The 23,013-nt window shown below is 40.2% G+C and overlaps 1 protein-coding gene and 1 long non-coding RNA gene across 9 annotated transcripts in view; one reads left to right on the top strand and one right to left on the bottom strand.

Moving 5' to 3' along the window:
• SPSB4 (splA/ryanodine receptor domain and SOCS box containing 4) overlaps positions 1 to 23,013 on the bottom strand; it is a 306,597-nt gene that overhangs the window by 75,654 nt on the left and 207,930 nt on the right. The window lies entirely within an intron of this gene.
• LOC141994015 (uncharacterized) lies at positions 1,611 to 22,359 on the top strand. Its single transcript, XR_012640995.1, has 3 exons — positions 1,611 to 1,798; positions 14,553 to 14,621; positions 22,257 to 22,359. It is a non-coding gene; the product is annotated as an uncharacterized LOC141994015 (long non-coding RNA).

The following is a 23,013-nucleotide window of genomic DNA, read 5'->3' as shown; positions in this document are numbered from 1 at the left end:
GGAACTTAGCCTTGGTCAATGGAAGCCTTAGGCCTATGTAATGCACTACTCTTCCAGGGGCCAAACACTCCCCATCAGCAGCAGGTTCACCAGCCAGCGTGCCATCCTGGAGTTCCTATCTGTAATCTCATCCAATTGATATCTGCAAACTGGGAGGGAGAGAGAGAGAGTTGTGCTTTGGTATCATCCTCAGACCTTTGGAACCCCTGGGTGAGGAAGCTGTCAAACCACAAAAGCAAGTGGAGGCAGTGGTTATTGACACCCTCCCCCATCACCAGATATCAGAGCCTGGGCTCCAGCAAAAGTGAGAATGTCAACACTGCAATTTTTTAGCCCCGCAGCCCAGCCCCATGAGCCCGAGTCAACTGACCCAGGCTTTGAGGCTCTGCCATGGATTTTTCTTTAGTGTAGACATACCCCGAGATAGCAGCAGTCAGTGCAAAGAATGCAAGAGGCATTATCAGATCAGGCATTGCAAATTACAGTATTTTAAGCGATTTTTTTTCTTCACAACTTGGTCTTCATTCATTTTCCTATGGAAGAGAGAAACAGAGTAACTGCTGTTGCTGCTCAGAAGTGAAGGTAGTTTTATAGATGAGACATAACAGTGATTAATGATCCTGCATGCATGATCAATCAATGGCTATGAGAGCACCTAAGAACAATATGTTCATCCTATTTTAGTTTGAGATATTAGAACTAAATATGAACAGATGTCCATATTCAATTCAATGAAAGCAGTAGAATCAGTTCCCCATTACAGTGTACCAGGCGGAATTCTGCCATCTGCCTACAGTTATTGAAAGCTTCAGTTTGCAGGCGCACCTACAAATATTTCTGATTTTAAAACAGATTTGATATACATGTGGAAATAACCAGATAAAAATGGTTTTCATTTTAAAGCTGATATTCATATTTTATAAAATATGGATAATTCAAAACTTGTTATTCGTTTTCTGAAGATAAACTTTAAACATGTATTTTATGTAGGAGAAGACATCCAATTTATGACATGCTATACAATTCTTAATATTAGCATTTAATGTTTTTATTTTAATCTTAATTATGGATGTGTGAAGTAGAATTAAAATAAATCTTATAAATACATGACCATACAAAATGAGTCCCATCACCTCTGGTGCATTTTCATCAGCAGCCATCTTCAGTGTATAGCTCTCTGGAATACTTGACATTTCAGTACATACGAGTCATGCCACTCATTCTATCAAAGACTAACATATGTAACAGGCACCCAATTCACTTTTGTTACACTAAGGCAATCGTGGCATTTTCATTTTTAAATATACATATTGCTGAACCAAGTGCTGTATTTATTTTAATGTACGGTAAAGCGACATTCAACATTTCCCTTTTTTTTTTTTTGGCTACTGATACCTGCACTCTGTTTCTTGTAGGCTGTAATCTTCTGTGAAGTGGTTTTCTAGAATACTAATGTAACTCCTTTGGGGTTTAGAGAGAGCATGGCCCCTTTAAATATTTTTCCTGAAGGGGGGAAGTGTTGATTGTTTCAGAAGGACGAAGTACTATTGGTGACAGGGAGAGCAGAGAGAGAGCGGAGAGAGCAACAGAGCGTATGTCTGGACCTCCAGCAAAGCAAGCAGGCCTTCACAGAGTGAAGCAGCCAAGAACCTGCCTGAAGCCTGGGAAGGACAGGGCGGCCGATCGGGGACACCCCAGGACAGGAGCCAGGAGGAGCACTGTGCCAGGGAGGAATCGCCCAAGGAGGACAGGCTGGAGCTGGACCCAGTATCACTGCTGCCCAGAGCTGCATGGGGCTGTGAGTACTGGGGCCTGTGCCTCTGCATTGGGAATAAGGAGGGAGGCTGTTAGCTGGTTAAGTGGGGAGGGTTGTCGTTCTGTGTGGCTTTGCAGAGAGCCCAAAAGAAGGCACCAGAGGGTTTGCTGGGGAAAATTTACCTGCGCCGAAGTCTACCAGGAGCACCCAAGACTCACCACTGGATTGGAACTTGGCCCAGAACTCCTGAACTCCCTTTCAGACTGTGGTACCACTAGGCCTGTGGAGACTTGAGTTGAATGCAACCCTGTTTTACAGCTCCCCATATATTTCCCCTTGTTTTTCTCCTTTCATCCCTCTGTAAATAAACATTTCCCTTTCATTGTACTTTTCCTGTGTGTGTGTGTGTTCAAGATCTTTTATTGGACTAACTACTGTTGTGAGAGAAACAAGCTGTCAAACGTACACATAACTCTTGTTCACGCGAGAAGAGCTCTAGGTGATTTAGACACTTAAAGGAAATTAGGTAAACTTACCTCCCTATACACAGGTAAATTCAACGAGGTGCCTCTTGGCATCTTAGGTTCCTAAGCAGCTGGTATCTAAATCTTGAACCGAAGATCTAATCATAATTCAGATCTGCCTAACACCTCCACAGTCCAATCCAATGAAAATTCAAATCTAAAGCACAGTTTACTGTTGTAATGGAGACCCATTGTATACAGTGATAGCTGGGACTTGTTTTCCCAACTGTGGCTTCACATATATTGAGAAGTACAGTGCAAGTAGTCCTGAGACTTCAAGGGGACTAACAAGAATGTGTTCAGAGTATGAGCCCAGCAAATCACTGTTAAAATGCTGTAAAGTCACCACTCCAATGGCAGTTTTTTTCCCCTTTGACTTCATGGATGCAAAGTGGTACTGAAAAAGTGACTGCTACTGGAAATAAGTGTTTAAAATGATACACCACAGCAAATTAAAATGGTGTCCTCTATGTGGTTCCTCTAGAGAAAAAAAGGATTATTCAGTACTGTTACTGATACCTGTTACTGGAGACCCCCCTTCAGCCATTACTTTACATTCAGGTGTTCTTCAGGACAAATCTCAACAATGATGTGTTTCTCAAAGACAAATCCAAAGGGACTCAATGCTTCTATGCAGACCATTGGCACTCAGCTGCAAATTAATTCATGCAATATTTCCATATAGCACTTTTAGGCACTGAAAACATGACGACTGGCCTGACAAATACTTAGACACATGCACTGATAAAAGACATGTAAGAAACTACAACACAGAAAGCACACATAATGGCACCGCCTTCTTAGGCGCGTCAAGGCATGCATCTTCGTCCACCTAATTGAAACCGGAAGTCATTTACTGTTAGTTTTCCCCGAAAAGCAGAAAACAGGAAACTGATAGGAGAAACAGCCCAGGGAGCATTAAAAAATCCCTGTTGCAATTATCTTACAGATGAGTAGTAGTAATGCCATTAGAGACTATTGTTTGCAACAGGCACGCAATTATGTGTTTAACCAATCAACTGATTTAGCTTCTTTGGAAACTACTGGAGCACATTAAGTTTAGCAAGTAATTTCAAGACAACCCCTATATGGAGGCAAATGAATAAAGAACAACAGAATTGACTGCAATATTATTGAATGGTTATGGTGGTTGTCCACTACTTGATATTCTGTTATTAATTATTCCTCTGACTAATGCGGCAAGTACAGCGCATACTTTGTATTAGATAGATCAATAATAAATAAAAATAAACACTGACAACTTGCAAATCTATTTCTATGTAGTCCACAGTATTCTTTTTTCATCAAAAGTACGTCTGACTGAAATCAGGACTTCCATGAAGAGTTACTGCATTTGTTTATAGTTGTACAGAACTTTGAAAATGGAAAATGCTATATGACTTATTAAAAGATATACTAACCTAACAGATAGTTGAAGGGCTCCCCTCTCCCCCAAAGCCTTGAGAGTGACAGCACCCTGCCTACTTTGACATAGAAATAGAAGAGAGATCTCCCCCACCATCTGTGCTGGCTGCAAACAACTCATAGAAGTTATTTTCTGATTTTCTGACTAGCTAAGAGATTTTTATTTGACATTTTGTTTACCTGCATGGTGAAGAATATGCTTTTTGATTGCACCCTTTTTCACCCTTTGATTTTTAACAATAAATAATGGGCATTAAAAAAACTGGCTGGCTAAGAGGAATTCCATTTGTCTCTCACATTTTATTTAGGGAGCTGTGTCAAAATGCCAATTGGATATGCTCTCATCTTTTTAGCAGAATTTGCACTATAGCATTTTACATACATTTTTTTTTATGATTGACTTAATGTGCTTACCCAGAATTATTCAAATATAATATCTAGATTTGTCCTAAAACCTTTTTTTATTTTCTTAATGCTGAATAAGCTCCTGCAAAGTAACCAGCAAGAAGGACAGTCAATTTTTTAAGTCTGCAGCAACACAGGAAATGTGACTATACATTAAGGAAAAGAAAAACAATGCTAATAATGTTTTACAGCCCACTTCTCTTGGGTCAGAACAGCACTGCATTTTGTCTCCTCTTTCATGGAAAACTCAGTATTTTAAAACATTCAGTGTAGACATGCTAAAACAAATTGAGTTATCCACATTCCTCCTCCTTCTTGGTTGGAGATATTAGTCTATCACTGCTTAAAACATCATTCAGTATTCTCCGCAGAACACTTTTGCATGAGGAGAGAGATTACTGTTAATGACAATCTGTGGTATTCAAGACAAATACTTAGTGTTCGTCTGCTTCACAGAGGATCATGATATTATAGTCAAATTAGAATCTGGAAATGGATTTACCATCTGCCTTTTTGGCATAAAATCTCAGAAAACATGACTTTATATACCTTTAGGAAAAAAACCCTCTCATAATACTAAACACACTTCTTGAAAGAAAAAAACATTTAACTGCCACTAACATCACTGTCTTAAAAATGGATCATTTGCTATTAAAAATATTTAGTTTCAAAACTTATTTCAAATACCAAGCATAAAATGTGTATAGTAGCTTAAAGCTCTACTGTAAAGCAATAATCTCTTTCAGAGGAAAGCAACTCAGCAAAAGGCAATGGTGCCCCAAGGAGAGATAACAGGTAATAAAGAGGTAAGTTATAATAGGTTTAGTGTCTACAGCTTATCCTAATTATTAAGGGTGACTAAACATAGAATGCAACAAGAATGACAGGAAAGGACATTTGTCAGTTCAAGTAATTGTCAACGATAGAAGAAAATAGTTGTGCATAGTGCTAATTCGACTCTTCCTGTGTGGAGACGTTAATATTCAGATTCAAACTGTCTCCTGTACAGAAGCCTCTCTCAAACTTTGATGGGTTTCCACCTGGAACAGATCTTTTAAACTGGAACGCTACCAACGGCCCATATGGATATAATGCACTTAGTATTTATATTTGTATGTTCACACTTCCCATCAAGGTCTTTGTGGAATAGAAGTCACATTGATAATTTAGCAATGGATATTTCAAAATGAGTTGGTGTGTATGATTTATACAGACACACCAAGGGGATTTTTGGTATTATTTTTCCATTCATGAAAACTTCATGAACTTTTATTTATTGCATCAGATGTAAATTATTCTGATTCATTGAGATGCATCTAGTCTTATTTATAGTATATTAATAAATAAAATAGGTTTCAGTTAAATCATAAGATTGACTCACAGGTTAGAGCAGTAGAGGTATTAATGCTTTGTTGAAACAGACATTTAGACTCTCCTTGATCATGTTTTGTGGAAAAAAAAAAAAAAACAGGTGATGACAGTTTGTTTCTTCCTCTGTCTGGGTGGCTACATTTTAATATGATCCATCATCAGACATTTGGAACCAAAAACTGCAAGCTGTAGGCTTGGCCCACTAGTGGCCCACATTCAAATACTTTCACAGCAATTGATCCCATTCCCATGTGGTGATGTTTCTTGGCCCAAATCCCACCCTCCTTTCCAGAGAGCTAGTTTGGGGGAACATTTTTAACAATCAAACAAGACCATGCCTATCTGTAATCCTCCCTGTTCAAAACAGTGCAGGCAAAGATTCAAAATTAGTACAATAGAAAAAGGTGACCTATTTCAGCAATATTCTCTCCTCCTGTGAAAGAGAAAAGTGATGTAGATCTCAGTTTAATAGTTCATTAAGCTAACAACGTGGTACAGTGGAGCTGTAGACGTAAAAATGTTGGAAGTGAGCATCTCCTCTGACAGCTTGGAGCCTAGAAAATTGAGAGATTTTATCCCATTTTAAAAGCTGGCAATCAAATGGTTGTCAAGAGCTTTGGTAGTCACAAGACTGCCAATGATAGACAAACTGAATATACACCCAGACCTCCTTGAGCATCTTGCCAGGGATCAATCCCAGTGGCACTCAGTTTGCAATGAGGCCATGCACCTTTAAAACCTGCCACGATGGAGGAGGATGATCCCATTTTAAAATTAGAAATTTAAGGGAACCTCCTTTCTCAACAGCCCCACTTCAGATTTTTTGAATGGGGGGGGGGGGGGAGAAGAGGGGAAGGGGATGCCGAAAAAAGCCAAAAAGGCATTAATGGAACTGTGCGTCTGTGTCAGCTGGTGAGACTATCCCTTAAATGATTGCTAGTGAATGTAAAGTATTTTTAACTCTGATGCATTTTTAAAATAGAAAAGACACTTTTATATCTAACAGGATTTAAGTGAGGCTACAATGGTTGTGTTTTTTTAAAATAAGTTTTCCTCTTGCATAAAGTTAATAGAAATTACATTCTGGGTATGATGGCAGTATTTGTACTGCTTACATGATGTTTGTTTCTAGTGGCCCCTCTTCGAAACAGAGACCAGAATCTCTTTCATAGTACATAAGAAATAAGGAGGCTGTCCACTTACACCTTTTTTTGAGTAATTTTGAACCAACTTTTAATGTGGAAAATGCATAGAGATGAAAGAATCTTTGCTGTCCAAGACAATAGAGCTGGGATGGCCAACCTGTGGCTCCGGAGCCACATGCGGCTCTTCAGAAGTTAATATGCGGTTCCTTGTCTAGGCACCGAATCCGGGGCTGGAACTACAGGTGCCAACTTTCCAATGTGCCAAGGTGTGCTCACTGCTCAACCCCTGGCTCTGCCACAGGCCCTGCCCCCACTCCACCTGTTCCTGTCCCCTCCCCTGAGCCTGCCATGCCCTCACTCCTCCCCTCTTCCCCCCAGAGCCTCCTGCATGCCACAAAATAGCTGATCGGGAGGTGTGGGGATAGAGGGGTAGGCGCTGATCGGTGGGGCTGCAGGTGGGTGGGAGGTGCTGGGGGCGCTGTTGACGTATTACTGTGGCTCTTTGGCAATGTATATTGGTAAATTCTGGCTCCTTCTCAGGCTCAGGTTGGCCACCCCTGCAATTGAGGAACGATATCTTACTGGTTTCTCCCAACTTGTTGCTACAGGTATGGAAGATACGCTGTCCAACATTTCTAGATTATTCTGTTGAATAATGAGGGAATCAATACTTTGAGACAGTTTTGCACCACTCTGAGCTCTAGTTGCCAGAATACAGATGATAGATGAATGTGTGTTGGTGGATGAGATTACCCAAGGGATAAGGGGGAGAAGAGAAGGGAACCAAGGTGAGAACCCTGTGGAACCCTCACATAAAGCTGAGTGGAGTTGAGGAAGAGGAGGATCCTCCAAAGGACAGACTGAAGCAGTAACTAGAGGTGGGAGAACAAGGAGAGGAGAGTGTCACGGAAGCCAAGGGATGATACGATTTCAAGAAGAGCATGTCTGACTGTGCTGAAAGCAGCTAACAGGTCAAGGAGAATGGGGATGGTATACGGACTCTGAACTTTAGCTAGGAAAAAGTCATTAGAGACTTTGGGGGTAGTAGTTTCAGTGGCATGCAATGGATGGAAGCTGGATTAGAGAGCATCTAGAAAGGAACTGGAGAGGAACTGACAGTGACCGTAAACAGCGCGTTCAGTGAGTTTAGAAATGAAAGGGAGAAGGGAGATAGGGGGTAGTTGGAGGCACGGGTGGGATCAAGGGTGGGATTTTTAAAGATGGGAAACCTTAAAGCATGTTTGTATTGTGAGAGGAAAGAGCCAGACAAGAGCGGGAGGTGATGGAAAAGAATAAGGAAGGGGTTGAAACTGAGCGTGAGAAAGATCAGGACATAGAATATGATAGGGCTAGGATGGGCAAGTAGAAGACTTATAGGAGAGCAGATGAGAAGCTTCTGCATCTGACAGGGAAAAAAGAAAAGAGTTGTAAGAGGAAAAGGGGGGAGAAAGGTGAGCCGAGAGGAGAGGGAAGGTCATGTTGTATTTTGTCAATTTTAACTTGGAAGAAATCAGCGAGATCCTGTGAGGAGGCAGAAGTGGACAAAGGAGGTTTTCAGGAGTTAGTCAGAAATGGTGAACGGGTGGGTGTGATTTTGGGTGTGGGATTCAATTAAAATGAAGTAGAGTTGTTTAGCTAGGAAGATGGCAGAAATGAAGGAGGAGAGAATGAATTTGTAGTGGAGGAAGTCAAGCCTGATCATAGGATTTCCAGAGATGCCTGCAACCCATGAGCAGGAGTGAGGAAGTAGGTGTATGGGTGAGCCAGGGCTGGAGGTAGCAGGAGGACCTTGCACTAGGGGAGATGAGCTGAAGAGTTGAGGAAGGGGAAGAATGAAGAATGATGATCCAAAATTTTTGCTGGTGGGAGGAGGGGGAAAGAGGAGCAGAGGTGGTAGGAACTGTAAAGGGGTCAGGGGAACCAGGATGGGGAAATGGAGTCAACAAGTAGAAGGAAATGGGGAGGACAACAGATGCTATGAAGCAGGAAGAGGGAGTGATGAGAGCCATTGGTGAGTGGCAGATGGGTAAGATTAAAAAAGCAAGGTCTGAAGGTACGCTCAAGCCTGGCACTGAATCCAAGCCAGCTGGGAAGTACCCTTTGTCCCAGCCGCAGTCCCCATTGGTGTTGAAGGGTAGGTCTCAGCAATGGCAGTGCTCTGCCTGGGAACGCTCCTGTCCCAACTGTAGTTCCTGTAGTTTAGAATAAAGTATTTTGGTAAACTTCTCACATTTTAGTCCAGAGAATAAAGCATGGTTAATGGATTTACACGTTTGATTTTCACTAGATTCAGCTTTAATGAAAAAAGGTCCTTTTTTTCAAAAAAAAAAAAAAAAAAAAAAAAAAAAAAAAAAAAAGGACAATATAAAAGACAGGGATCTGCAACCTTTGGCACGCGGCCCGCCAGGGTAAGCCCTCTGGCAGGCTGGGCTGGTTTGTTTACCTGCCGCGTCTGCAGGTTTGGCCACTCGCGGCTCCCACTGGCTGCAGTTTGCAGCTCCAGGCCAATGGGAGCTGCGGGAAGTGGCGGCCAGCACATCCCTCGGCCCGCACTGCTTCCCGCAGCCCCCATTGGCCTAGAGTGGCGTACTGCGGCCAGTGGCAGCTGCGATTAGCCAAACCTGGGGACGCGGCAGGTAAACAAACCGGCCCGGCCCGCCATAGGGCTTACCCTGGCGGGCCGCGTGCCAAAGGTTGCCGATCCCCAATATAAGACATGGATCAACAGAGCTGCAGGTACCCAGATCCTCTGCAGATATGACTCTTACTGTGCTTTGAATCATTTAGAGTACCAATTTGTACTCTCAGAGTAGAGCTCTGAACAGTGCATATGCACATTATGTAAAAACACGCAGGCAATCTGAATGACAGTCATGCTCAAGAAAGTGTCCAGTTATGATCATGCTGATAAAAGAACCTTATTCCAACATTTGAAATACACTTAATTACCCATAATGTTCTTGAAAGCATTTGCATAATAGAAAACTAAGGTGCAAATATTTTAGCTATGTGTATAATTGTCTTTCAGTCCTCAAGAGCTGAAATGGAGAAAAATCAGCATTTTACAGATTAAGATGTAGAGTTAGTTTGTATGGTTAGTAAGTGTTTATTCCATAGGCTCTCTTTTTGCCAGTGAAATGCCTAGAAATGACAGATTTAATACAGAAGTTACTTTTCTGAAGATATGTTTTCATTATCTTAATCAAAAGGGAATTTTATAAAGAAATTATATTCAAAATACATGTTAAATTAAGAGAATTAACTACCAGTATTTCTATTAGAATAACTGCAGGGTCACTGTAAGCTGTCCAGCAGTCACTGGGACCCAGGACTATTAGCAGTTCACTTTTTGAAATCCTACTTGGAAAAAAATCGGTCATATGTAATAAATGAAAGGAGACCCACTTCGATTCCAATAGCGCTACAGTAACTACTGTGAGCTCTCTCATAAAGTGGCTCTCTAAGCAACATATGCTTGAGACACAGCAAATTTAGTAAACATGCGTCGACTACCAGCTGCCAGCCTGTGTGAAAAATGGAAAAGCAAACCTCCAGTTAAAAACCGATTAACACCATGGCAGTTTACTTAAATAGTACTAAGACCCACCTGGTGCTCCCCTCCACTCTCCCCTTTCACCCAGAACCTTGAGGAAAAATTGCAGAAAAGGAACCAGACTCCAACCAGCAGGAGCAGCTGCAGAAACAGCTAAAGCAGGGACAGCTGCCCTGGAAGGAAGGGGGCGTAAAATGGGGCCCAGCCAGGGCCACTCCTGTCCATGCATCCCCTGGACTCAGAACTGCACAGGGGAGACCCATGCACCACTAGGGCCCAGTAGTGCCTCCCCTTTTAAAAATCTAGGTCAAGTCATTTTCTAATTCATTCATGCAGGGCCATTTGACCTTCCTGTATCTCACTCAACTCCATGTAAACTTGGGTAAAGGAAAAATACCCTCCCTTACTCACCCCAACAAAAGAGCCAACTTACAAATTAAAGATTCAAAAACCAGCATGAATAACTGGCCAATTCTTTTTAAACTCAGAAGTTGACCCACCCATCCCAATTAGGCTTACTTATCTCAACAATTAGGATGCATTCTATACAATCCTGAGAGGAGGGATTTTTTTGATGTTACTCATTAAAGATCTTGGACAGGAAAGTTGTGATGTTTCCTCAAGGTACCCACGGTTCAGACACCAGCTACCTTAGAATCAGGAAACCTTGTCCATATCTGCTGGGGGTTAGCTCCCCGACTCCACCAGCCATGTGCAACAGAAACATTCCTCTTCCAGCCTATGCAGGCTCCCCTGTCCCTCTGCATATTAGCAATAGGCACATTCCAACCCCCAAGAACTCAGTTTCCCCCTACAGCGTCCAGCCCCTTATCCACTGGGCACTCTCAGAAATCCCATATTATATATAACCAGACAGATAGAGAAGCATCTCTCGCCCGAAGGTAACTTTGATAGCGTAGACATGGCCTCTTATGTCGGCAAAACTTATGTCACTCAGGAGTGTGAAAAAACACCCCCTTTCCCACCCCCCGACATAATTTTTGCTGGTATAAAAGTGGTAGAATGCACAGCACTAAGTTGGTGGGAGAGCTTCTTCTACCGACATTGCTGCTGCTGCCACTCGTGCAAGTGATTTTATTATGTTGACAGGACAGCTCCTTCCTTTTAGCACAGAGCGGCTACACGAACGATCTTACAGCGGTCTTACGAACGATCTTTGCATCAGTACAGCTATGCCACTGTAAGTTCACTAGTGTAGACATGGCCTTATTTATCATATTCTGGTGACCAGCTCCAACTCGCAGGCTTTAAGAACATAATTTTCAGTATGTACACATAGCTGCTTATATATTATTCATACGTACATTTTGCAATCATTGCATTGACCAGTGATGCACAGGCTTTCAGCAGAGATCTTACATGCTACCCTTCGGTGAACTATTATGTAGATACCAGACCCTGGAAATCCCATAACCCTTATGTGCCCCCTTTGCCCTCTGCCAGTTGCCACCAAGAGGTCCCTGGATCAGGTAGCTAGTTATAATTTGAGCCCAAAGAGATTCAAGTAGATTTGTCTTTCTGCAAAGGACTGTGGTTTGCTGATATAAGCCGCTCTCTTTCTTTTTACTTCAAGGAGAGAGTGAAAAAAGTGATTTGAGTGAAAGGTAACATTTATTATGGATTTTTATAAGCCATTTTAGAGATGTATATTAACAGGGTGGAGGGGCTGGAGCATTGTAAATTAAGTAAACACTTCGCATAGAGGAAAGTAGACATGGAATATTTTTGGCTACCTAATATCAATTTTAGCACACTTATTGAGAGCTAATCACTACAGCTGATCCATAGTGCACATAGGTAAAACACACCACAAAAAAGTAGGAGCCATCAATGTGCAATTTAGAACACAAGAAATTAGGAGTTCCCACAGAAGCTACATTATTGTATTGGCTTAACCAAAATGAGTGATACTGTATACCAAAAAGAAGGTTTCGATTTTAATGAGAATACAGTGGGTGAACCCACAAATTCAATCTTGTCCTAACCGTGTGAGAGCTCATACATTTTAGTTAAAGTTGTAATGCATCCTCTCTCAAAATCCACTGAAAACCAAATCCAAAGATCCTCTTTAGTCAGAGTCCCTTATCAGTGATAGATTCAGCTTCAAAAACTGAGCCATGGCAGATTGTGAACAGATGACAACATGACCCTTTTCAAAAGTGGAGGAGGTTTAGAAACCAAACGCAGTCTAACACAAGAGATTTCAGAAACAAGATCCCACAGCTGGTTTTGATACAAATTGTTTAAGCCAACATACTTTATCACTTTGAAAAAGCGGTACTCTACTACTTTTGTGGTCTTTCCACACCAGTGAGTCACTATGAGAAGTCTTATACACTAGCCAGTTAGGAAACTGTATTTAGAAAAAGGAACTAAGTGAAATTAAAAGAAAAGCCAAATAATTAACTTAGCCATTAAAGGGACACTGATCTTGAACTATAGAGGGGAAACAGGGAAACCGACTGCACAAAAGTCCTGATTCAGGAAAGTAATAAGCACATGCTGGAATCCATCCCTCTTCAACAGAGCACTTAAACACATGCTTACTCCAGGGACCACCACAGTGCTATCAAATACAAACATGATATTGAAAAAAAAAAAAAGTTCTCTCCTCTCTAACCTTTCAGTTGCAGTAATATTAGTTGTTACTCATAACGATATTCAGACAAGTGTGTGATTTTTTTTTAAAGTTGGAGTCTCTTTAAATAAAGTAGAACCTATTAATTAGTGAAGCAGATAACAACATTGTTGGAAGAGAAAATGGTTAACAAAAAATATTTGGAGATTGGTCATAAAGCTTGCTTTGTAACCAAACACTAAAACTGAACTATAGTTAATGGACATTACATCTTGCAAGATGTTTAGAAGTTCTTCCTCTGATCTATTCAACCTTTAAACCTTCACTTGTTTTTATAAGCAGAAGCCAATAGGTCATAACTCTAAAAATCAGCAAAATTATTTACACACATGGCAGCATATATCAAATCAAACAGAAATGCATCCAAGGCTACAACCATAAATGAAACATTAAAGCTACTGATTCAACATAATATGTGCTGCTGAAAAGTTTGCAGCACAATAGAATCAAGTTGAACAAATGGTGCAATTACTAGGTTATGTTTTCAAGGACAAACATACAAGTTCACGTCCAATCTACTCACCAAAAAAAATCACTTGATATGTTTAATGCTTGTTTCATAAAGTGGCAGCCTTCGCAGATGATTAGATACTGTGTTGTAGGGGCTTTCACAGATCCTAATTTATGTAAACCTGGCAGTATTGTGATTGGTTAATGTTTGTGAAGTGCTCTGAAGAGAAAAAGTATATGCATTATTTACAAAATTTACTGGGGGAGGGGAAATGTGGGGGGGAAGACCTTCATTTCATCTCTGTTCAGAGCAGCAGTTCCCATGTTTTTTTAAAACCACATTTGTATATCATATTGGTGGCTAGATCATGCATATTTTATTGGGTTTGGCTGGTTAGAGAGATATTTTATATCCTGTAGAAAACATTCCCTACTTACAGTAGGACTCAGGTTGAATACTAAAACGTTCATTTTGTTTACAATACAGCAGTCTTGGGAAAAAAACATTGTAAGCAAAACATTTAAAAGACTGCACTGTGTGCTAAAGCTGAGTTTTAAATTTTTCAATGTTTGTTGGAAAGTTCCTCTGAAAAGACTATTCTAACTTTGTAAAATAAAAAAACATACAATTGTTTGTGTATAGATTAATAGATTCATTAAAAATATGTTAAAAACATTAATTCATTGCTTTTAGAAAATGTATATACATATTCGTTCTAAAACTGTCTTATCTGTTTTTCTATGCAGTTTTGATATGCACAGGAATGTATTTTTGAAAGCTGATTGCATACTTTCAAGCTCATACTGAAGTAGAGACTGAGGTAGCTGGAATAAAACAAAACTGACAAGGAAAAATCACCAGGCTATAAGTGAAACTCACAACTGGTCTCTGCTAAATGTATTTGAGATGTCCATTTGCTGAAGTTATGCAAAGAGAGAGCAGTTTATTTTCTTCTCCATGATGCTTCGCCAAGAATTTGAAGAATTCAGAATGAACTGAACCAGTGAAATATGTAGGGACAGCATTATCAAATATGTACAGCTACTTTAAAAATATGCTGGAAGTAGAAGGCAGGCTCTTTTTATTAGATTTCCCAAGCTATACATGCAAATATGAATACACAAAGTAAATGAAGGTATGACATGATAAATACCCGTTTGCCACAGAATATAGATGTGAACCTGAACAGTATAAATTCTGTGGGAATACAGTACTGTGTTATTTTCACCTGAATTTGCCTAATCAAAAGATTTTTTCTTTCAGAAAACAAAAGGTACCAAGAAATCACTAAGTTAGTGTGCTGTATACCATCAAGGAAATTGGTATATCCTGGTATGATATGAAATATTACACACGTCTTCCTTAGCACCTGATCCTGCAGAGACTTGTGCATGTGCTTAACTAAGCATGTACATAATCCCGTGAGCTCAATGGGACCACTCACACACTTAAAAGTTAAGCGTGCACCTAAGCTTTGCAGGGTCATTACCTTTGCTACCAAGGGTCTATCATGGGATCTAACAAAATGATACTTACAGGAAAGGCACCTGTGCACATTGTTGTCTGTCCATGCAATAATCACCAGATTAGGAAAATGTATGTGTCTGACCTGAAAATGTCCTTTCTTGGATTTATGAGGGCCACAGACTCACTGGTTTCTGTTCTCTGGAGCGTTAGACCAGACCTATCAATCAGTACACCTTCACTTCTGAGAAGCCACCAGCTGAGACACTTGAATAGTTTAGGAATTCTCTAACCACTCTAAGGGCAAGGAGCATTAAGTATTAAGACTCAATAGAACAATCCTCCTGCACAGCAAGAAATTCAGTGAACAAACTGCTCCACTTAATAATCCCATATTTTGCCACAATTAACAGCCTATTCAGGGTGGGTGGGATTTGCCGACTTCATTACTCAAAGAAAGGACATTTTAAAGTAAAGCACAGATAAATTTTCCTCTATAATGAGGTCCACAGATATATAACATTGGGACTTTTCATAGCAGTGTCTAAGGTGCCACAAGTACTCCTGTTTTTTTTTTTTTGTGTGGATACAGACTAACACGGCTGCTACTCTGAAACCTGATACTTGGGTAGAGAATATTATAACAGTTATGTACAGATGCAAAAGGGGATAATCCTTTCCTAATAGTTATTGGGAGCACAAGTCTAACGAAGGCAAAATCAGATGATGACTGGATGTCCATCTTGTAGAATCTGGGGAAGGTATGAATAGATGACGGGTGGCTACTTTATAGATTTTCTTGCATAAGGCATATGATCTTTCTGCCCATGAAGTTGCCACGGTTCTGAGGTAGTGAGCTCTGATTTTGGAAGGTGGAGTTACATTTTTTTTTGACTTGTATGCTTTGGAGATCTATTACACTAGCCACCTGGAAATGGAAAAAAATCGAAGCCTTCTTATTTTTGACACCAGATAATAAAGCACAAACAAAGCATTTACTTTTCTGAACTGAACAGTGTGATAAATAGATAATTTTGAGAGCTCTGTGGGCAGTCAAAGTATTCCACAATTTCTCTCCGAGGCACAATGGAGGTGAGCAGAAGGATGGAAGGACAATTTCTTATGGTCTATAGAGCCTGGAGTTGATCTTTGGTAAGAAGGAAGGGTTGGTTTCGAGTACCGCTTTAGCGTGCACGGTCTAGTACTGAGGTTCCAGGAAAAGAGCTCCTAACTTATTTAAGACACCCTGTGAACTGATGGGATTGCAATCAAAAAGGCCACTTTAAGTAACAAAGTAATGAGACCCTTTCATGAGTGGTTCACATGAAAGGCCTGTAAGGGCACTCAGCACTAGTTTAAGAACTAGTTGAAGGATTTAAAATGTTTCATCCGTTGTTCTCAGGATATATCTCTGTATTTGTGAAGACATAGAATTGGAAAACCATGATACGCAGTATTGGTGAATATCCATAAAATCATGTAAAATGGTCAGTATGTTCTAAAGAATTAATAAGCAACCTTGGTATTATGCCACAACCTGCTGTGACTGAACACCAACTGTTCAAGACAGAGCTTCTGCACTTCATGATGGCAAAAGATTACACTATATGAAAGATACAATCTGGAAGTTCTGTAGCTAAACTCCAACACTGTTGATCATTTCTAGTGTAACTTGGTTATGGCAATTATTTAAAACATTGGAAACACTGAAATTAAATTAAATAGCTTTTTGCACCTTTTGCACGTATTATATCAACTTTGCCTACTGAAATGGACATATCGATCTTCAAACTGGGATTACAATTTACAAATAAAGTGATGAAATTGCTACTCCTGGGGGGAATTCTGCATCACTGCGTGTGTGCAGAATTCATGTCCCCTGAAAATGTCTTTGCTTTCCCACGGAAAAAGGAGGAGAGTGTGTCACGGAAGCCAAGGGAGAATAAGATTTCAAGAAGAGCATGTCTGACTGCGTTGAAGGCACAGAATTCCCTCAGGAGTAAATTTCCTAGTCATGTTTGATAGTTTATATGACACAATAGTGAGATTTTTATAAAAAAGCCTTCATGTAATGCTTTGTTGGTGGCTCACTGGTTTTAATTCAACCTACAGCTCTGCAACTTTGCCAGTTACAATACAACATAAGGTGTCAGTGAATAAATGAGGTCCATTAGAATAACTGAGTAATGAAATCAAGAGAGAGATGTTAGCCCTCAGATATAATTAATTCCAGTGACTTGAAGAAATAACCTTATTAATTACAACTATAGAGAATTATTAGCCATCCTTTCCCCTGGGGGAAAAAAATCACTTAGCAACCATCTCCGACAGCACACACTTGAGCAGTTTGAACTCCTTAACTGATACTCAAGTGCCCTTGTCCTCCTGAACCCTGACATTTGAAATGAGCCATTTCACACTTTTCATACTGAAGTTGATAATGGTCTTTCAAATCAATCAAATTCTGTTTAGTTAACTGGGCAGGGAGATAGACACAATTAACCTCTCTGATATGACGACAAAGGTTTGCCGGCCACATTCCAATCATCTATTCTTTTTCTTTACCAAAGGATTAGACCACAATTCCAAAATAATTTTCAATTAGATGCCAATACATTAATTTAAAGCCACATTTTCTTCAAAACACAGGATCTAGAGCTTAATGCACTGCTTTATGCCTGATGAATTAGTCCAATTTCCCATTCTTTTTAGTGACTCCCCCCTTTCAGTTTCAGGGCTACCTAAAAATGCCTTTTCTTCTATTTTGTTATAAAGATGGAAAAATAAAACTAACTACCAATTTGTTCACAATGTTTAGTGTAATACAAGACTAGCTTATAATGCATCAGGTTCCTTTGCAGAATCCAGCAGCACACTGAAATATGTAACAGTATGAATCCTTAGGCTTGGTCTACACTAAGTTATACTGGCATAGCAACATAAGTCAGGGGTGTGAAAAACCACACTCCTGACCGACACAGCTATGCCAACACCACCCCAGGGTAGATGCAATGATGGTAGCAGAGGGCTTCTGCCAATGTAGCTAACCTCGTTCAGGAAAGCAGCATTTCTGAAACAGAAAAACTCCTTCTGTTGGTGTAGGTTGTGTCTATACTAGGGGGCTATGCTAGCATTGCTATGCCAAAACAGGCTCTGTAGTGTATACATACTCTTAGCCCTGCCAGGTAAGTGCAGAACTGCAACCAAATTAAAGAAAAAAGAAAAGGAGGACTTGTGGCACCTTAGAGACTAACAAATTTATTTGAGCATAAACTTTCGTGAGCTACAGCTCACTTCATCGGATGCACATCTCTAAGGTGCCACAAGTACTCCTTTTCTTTTTGCGAATACAGACTAACACGGCTGCTACTCTGAAACCAAATTAAAGAAGAATTTCTCCATGCTAAAATTGCTCTCTCTTCCAAAGGGTACCAACGTAGTATTAATAAAATAGATAGTAGCCGGATATCGAGGGAGAGAAATCTTGACAAAAGTCACTTGTTTAGAAATCTGGAAGTAGTCTAATAACCTCTAATGGCTGATCTAGTGTAAGAGGTTTAACTTAATTGTTTAACTATAAGAAATTGTGTGAAATGGAAAATTAATGTGCTTATTGATGGAGAGGTAAATCATGGTGTCCCCCAGGGGTCTGTACTGAGACCAGTCCTATTCAACATATTCATAAATGATCTGGAAAAATGGGTAAACTGTGAGGTGGCAAAATTTGCAGATGATACAAAATTACTAAAGATAGTTAAGACCCAGGCAGGCTGTGAAGAGCTACAAGAGGATCTCTCAAAACTGAGTGACTGAGCAACAAAAATGGCAGATGAAATTTAATGTTGATAAATGCAAAGTAATGCACATTGGAAAGCATAATCCCAACTATACATACAAAATGATGGGGTCTAAATTAGCTGTTACCACTCCAGAAAGATCTTGGAGTCATAGTGGATAGTTCTCTGAAAACATCCACTCAATGTGCAGCGGCAGTCAAAAAAGCGAACAGAATGTTGGGAATAATTAGGAAAGAGATCGATAATAGAACAGAAAATATCATGTTGCCTCTATATAAATCCATGGTATGCCCACATCTTGAATACTGTGTGCAGATGTGGTTGCCCCAGCTCAAAAAAGATATACTGAAATTGGAAAAGGTTCAGAAAAAAGCAACAAATTATTAGTGGTATTGAACGGCTTCCGTATGAGGAGAGATTAATAAAACTGGAACTTTTCAGCTTGGAAAAGAGACGGCTGGGGGAAGATATGATTGAGGTCTATAAAATCATGACTGTTGTAGAGAAAGTAGATAAGGAAATGTTGTTTACTCCTTCTCATAACACAAGAGCTAGGGGTCACCAAATGAAATTAATAGGAAGCAGGTTTAAAACAAATAAAAGGAAGGATTTCTTCACACAACATACAATCAACCTGTGGAACTCCTTACCAGAGAATGTTGTGAAGGCCAAGACCATAACAGGGCTCAAACAAGAACTAGATAAATTCATGGAGGATAGGTCTATTAATGGCTATTAGCCAGGATGGGCAGGAGTGGTGTCTCTAGCCTCTGTTTGCCAGAAGCTGGGAGTGAGTGACAGGGGATGGATCATTTGATGATTACCTGTTCTGTTCATTCCCTCTGGGGCACCTGGCACTGGCCACTGTTGGAAGACAGGATACTGGGCTAGATGGACCTTTGGTCTGATCCAGTATGGCTATTCTTATGTTCTTATTCATGTTTAAATAGTACAGAGATAATATTGTTTTTTGGAAGTAAATCATACATAGAATATACACAACAACATGTGACAGGACTTGAAATCTAAAGTTTCACTATATTCTATCAAATGCTTCCTCTGCATCAAGTGATAACAAAAGAAATGGATTTTTTTCTAAAATCTGGGATTATGAAGGTTACAAAAATTATGAAATCATATAATATCTTTAATTACATGATCACATACTATTTTCCCCCCCCCAAAGGATTCCTTCCTCATTCAGAACACTGAACAAACAGTACACATTGAATGTGGTGCTAGTCATTACTTTGTTTTAATCCTCATTTTGCAGTATGACTCATGCCTTATTTACTGCACACTACTGAAATGCTGTTCTGAAGACTGAATTACTAAATTTCTTCTCAAACTTTTCTAGGACACTCGCCACTACAGTATTCAACTGCTTCATGGCTATTAATGAATTTATTTTCCCAATGCCTCTGTGAGGTGAGGGGGTTTGTGGTGTTAATGTTGATGGAATAAATGGGCCCAGAGAGTGAAAGGTGTTACTGTACAGTGCTAACCAGTTAAACACGGCTCAGGATTTTGAATAGAGAGCTTGGCAAGTACAGCATTAAAAAACTTCATAATGACCTACATTATAGAAAAACAGTTAAAGCAACTGAAAGATAAAGTAAGGTTCATTTTAACAATATCCCTTTATCCCTTTCCCTTTAGCTGTAGAGAGGTTCTGTAGGAAAAACGGACAGTTTTTATGATGGTATTAAAGATGGTAATAACTGGCAATGGGGGTGGGGGAAGTGGAGAATATTAACTGATGGCTTGTCTAAACAAACAATTAGACCGTAGCAAGCAAGAGTGTTAATCTACCCCATTAGTCTGCTGAGATCAAACTGCTCATGTGCACCCTACTGATGCCCAACAACAGTTCTTTAGATTAGAGTACTTTGAACTAGCCCTCTTTGAAAAGGGACCAGCCCAAAGCATTTTAATGAACTATTAACATGCATCAGCAAGGTACACATGAGCGGTTAGACCATTGCAGGCTAAGGTGGGGTAAATTCAAAGTCCCTACCTTCCTGCAGTCTAGTTGTTGGTGTGGACAAACCCTGAGATATTGTGGAGATGGTGTTGCTTTTATTGTGAAAGTTCAGATCTGCTTCCTTTAAGGCAGAAGGAGAGAAGCACACACAAAATGGGACAGCAAAGAGAGAATGCAGCTTCTGTCTCTGGGTGACTCTGACTTGGAACCTCACTGTTGGAGAAATACAGGCATAGCACAGAGTCTTTTCAACTATTCCAAGACCTGTCAAACTTGTACCACCAGTGGGCTATTTAGGGCATTGCTTTTCTCTGCCTCTCTAATCACAGGGGCTATGAAAGAGATTGGTTTTGCTGGCCAAGCCAGACTCTCATTAAGAAGGTGCGCACACAAAAAAGAATGAAAGTAAGGTGAGGGAAGGAGAAAGGACACATGAAGGTGGGTTGGAGAGGTGACAATAGGGACCTAAGTCTCCCATCCTAGGTGATATTCAGGATTTAGCCAGAGCTGGTACAGGTGGTGATGTCATTTGGGTCCCCCTCTCTGGTCCACTCCAGACAGGTCATCTCTCAGGATAAAGACAATTAAGGTACAACACTGTCACAATGGAACCTGGGGTCCCAAGAGATGGTGGGAGTTGCAGCCATGATGGTGAAGCTGGCTCCTTCCAGTTCATCCATTTTCCAGTCTGCGTTTTGATCTTCCCACTGATGTCTCTCTTTAAAAAGGACCCCAAAAGAGAGTGGTGAGCAGAATAGCCCATCCCCTTATTATTTTGTCCACCAAATTAGGCCTAATTTCCAACATACCAGTTTTGGTCCATTGATTTCTGGTCCCAGAGTCCTCTGGTTCACCAGACCTTATTTCAAATGTCTGTGAGTTATCGTAGTAGGCCTTTTTGTTTGGACTAAGCCAATATGATGTCTCCTTCCAGTACTTTTTCCTATCAACATATGTTGGGAGTAACAAACATTTTTTAAACTTTTATTTCACTTTCCACAGTTGAGCGGGGGCAGGTAGGACCATAAGGCCCTAATTATTACAAGTGGTATTGTCCCCATTTTACAGATGGGAGACACATACATTAAGATCAAAAAAGTTTCAAGTGCTCAATTTGAGAGCGCTAGGCCTGATTTTTCGTAGTATGCTATATTTTCACTCACAGCTGGTACTGAAATCAATGGAAGCTGCGCTTTTCTCAGCACTTCTGCAAAGCAGTCCCCAAGGTCTCAAGTCAGGAAACCAGAAAATTAGGAACACAGTTAGTGATCATATGTGAAGAGGTCTATTTCAGTGATTTACCCAGCATCACAAAAGACGTTTTTGGTGGAGAGACAGGAGAGAATCCAATTCTCCTGGGCAGCATTTAACTGCCTTAAACATGACACCATCCCTTCTCTTTCTGCAATGTGCTGCCTCAGTCTCTACGTACCTTCCCACTTTTGCTACAGACTAGGCAGGGGCCCTACAGCAACAATCTCTTTTACTAAACAACCCTCACTCAACCCTAAAACAGGTCTGCCCATGCACGCTGAATGATGAAAGGGTCCTGTGGACAAAATAGTATGTGATCACGTAATTAAAGGTTGTATCATAATGCATATGCACAACGGGTTAGGTGGGGGAGTTAAGGTTCCACAGGTGACCTAACTTTTGAGTGCTTGCCTTTGTAATGCCATTAATAGTCTTTTAATGTTTTTTGTTTTTAAATATATTTTGTAGGATGGGAAAGGAAGGCAGGAGAGGATGAATAGGCTCAAGAGAATACAAGATGGAGGCACTGACTGGGAAGAAAGGAAAATAAAGAGACAGAGGGACAAAAGGAAGACCGAAGAGGACCTTGGATGGTTGGGAAAGTGAAGTTGGCTGTGAAGGAACTGTCATGGGGAGAGGTAGAAGGTGATTGGCTCTTTGCCTCAAACCAGCAGACAGTGGTGTAATGTTATTGACAACGTAAAATAAGGATTCAGGTTATTGTGAAAATTAGAAGTTGTCAGCAAAATTGGGATTATAGAAGAAAAATGTGTTTGTGGAGAAGAATTCCAATTAGTTGCATAATAAGAATTGCAAATGCCTTTTTTTTTTAAATTTATCCAAAAAAACCAGAGACTGTTTCTTCACAATGCTAGCTAGTTAATTACTACCACTTCATTCTCCAATTGCCTGTGAGGAATGCTTCTGCACATTGACAATTTTGCATTTTGGCTTAGATACCTTTATAACATTTACAAAGGTATCTTTATAACATTCTATATTTAATATTCATGCTGCATAACCTGACAGATCAGTGTTTTCAGTAAAAACAAACTAAAAATAAAAAAAACTAAGAAGACCAGGTGCAGTCATAATAAACCCCTGCTCTATTGGTGTTCTTCAGGGCAAACGTGTAAAGGAGGAATTTGCATTTGATTGGGAACTGAAGGTTTTAACCTCAAGAACACACACGGCAAATTTTAAAGCTGAAATGTCTGAATCTGCC

This window comes from Natator depressus, chromosome 9 (assembly GCF_965152275.1).
Source record: "Natator depressus isolate rNatDep1 chromosome 9, rNatDep2.hap1, whole genome shotgun sequence".
Lineage (NCBI taxonomy): Eukaryota > Metazoa > Chordata > Testudines > Cheloniidae > Natator > Natator depressus.
The sequence above is the reverse complement of the archived record's forward strand: the minus strand, read 5'-3'. Positions and strand labels throughout refer to the sequence as shown.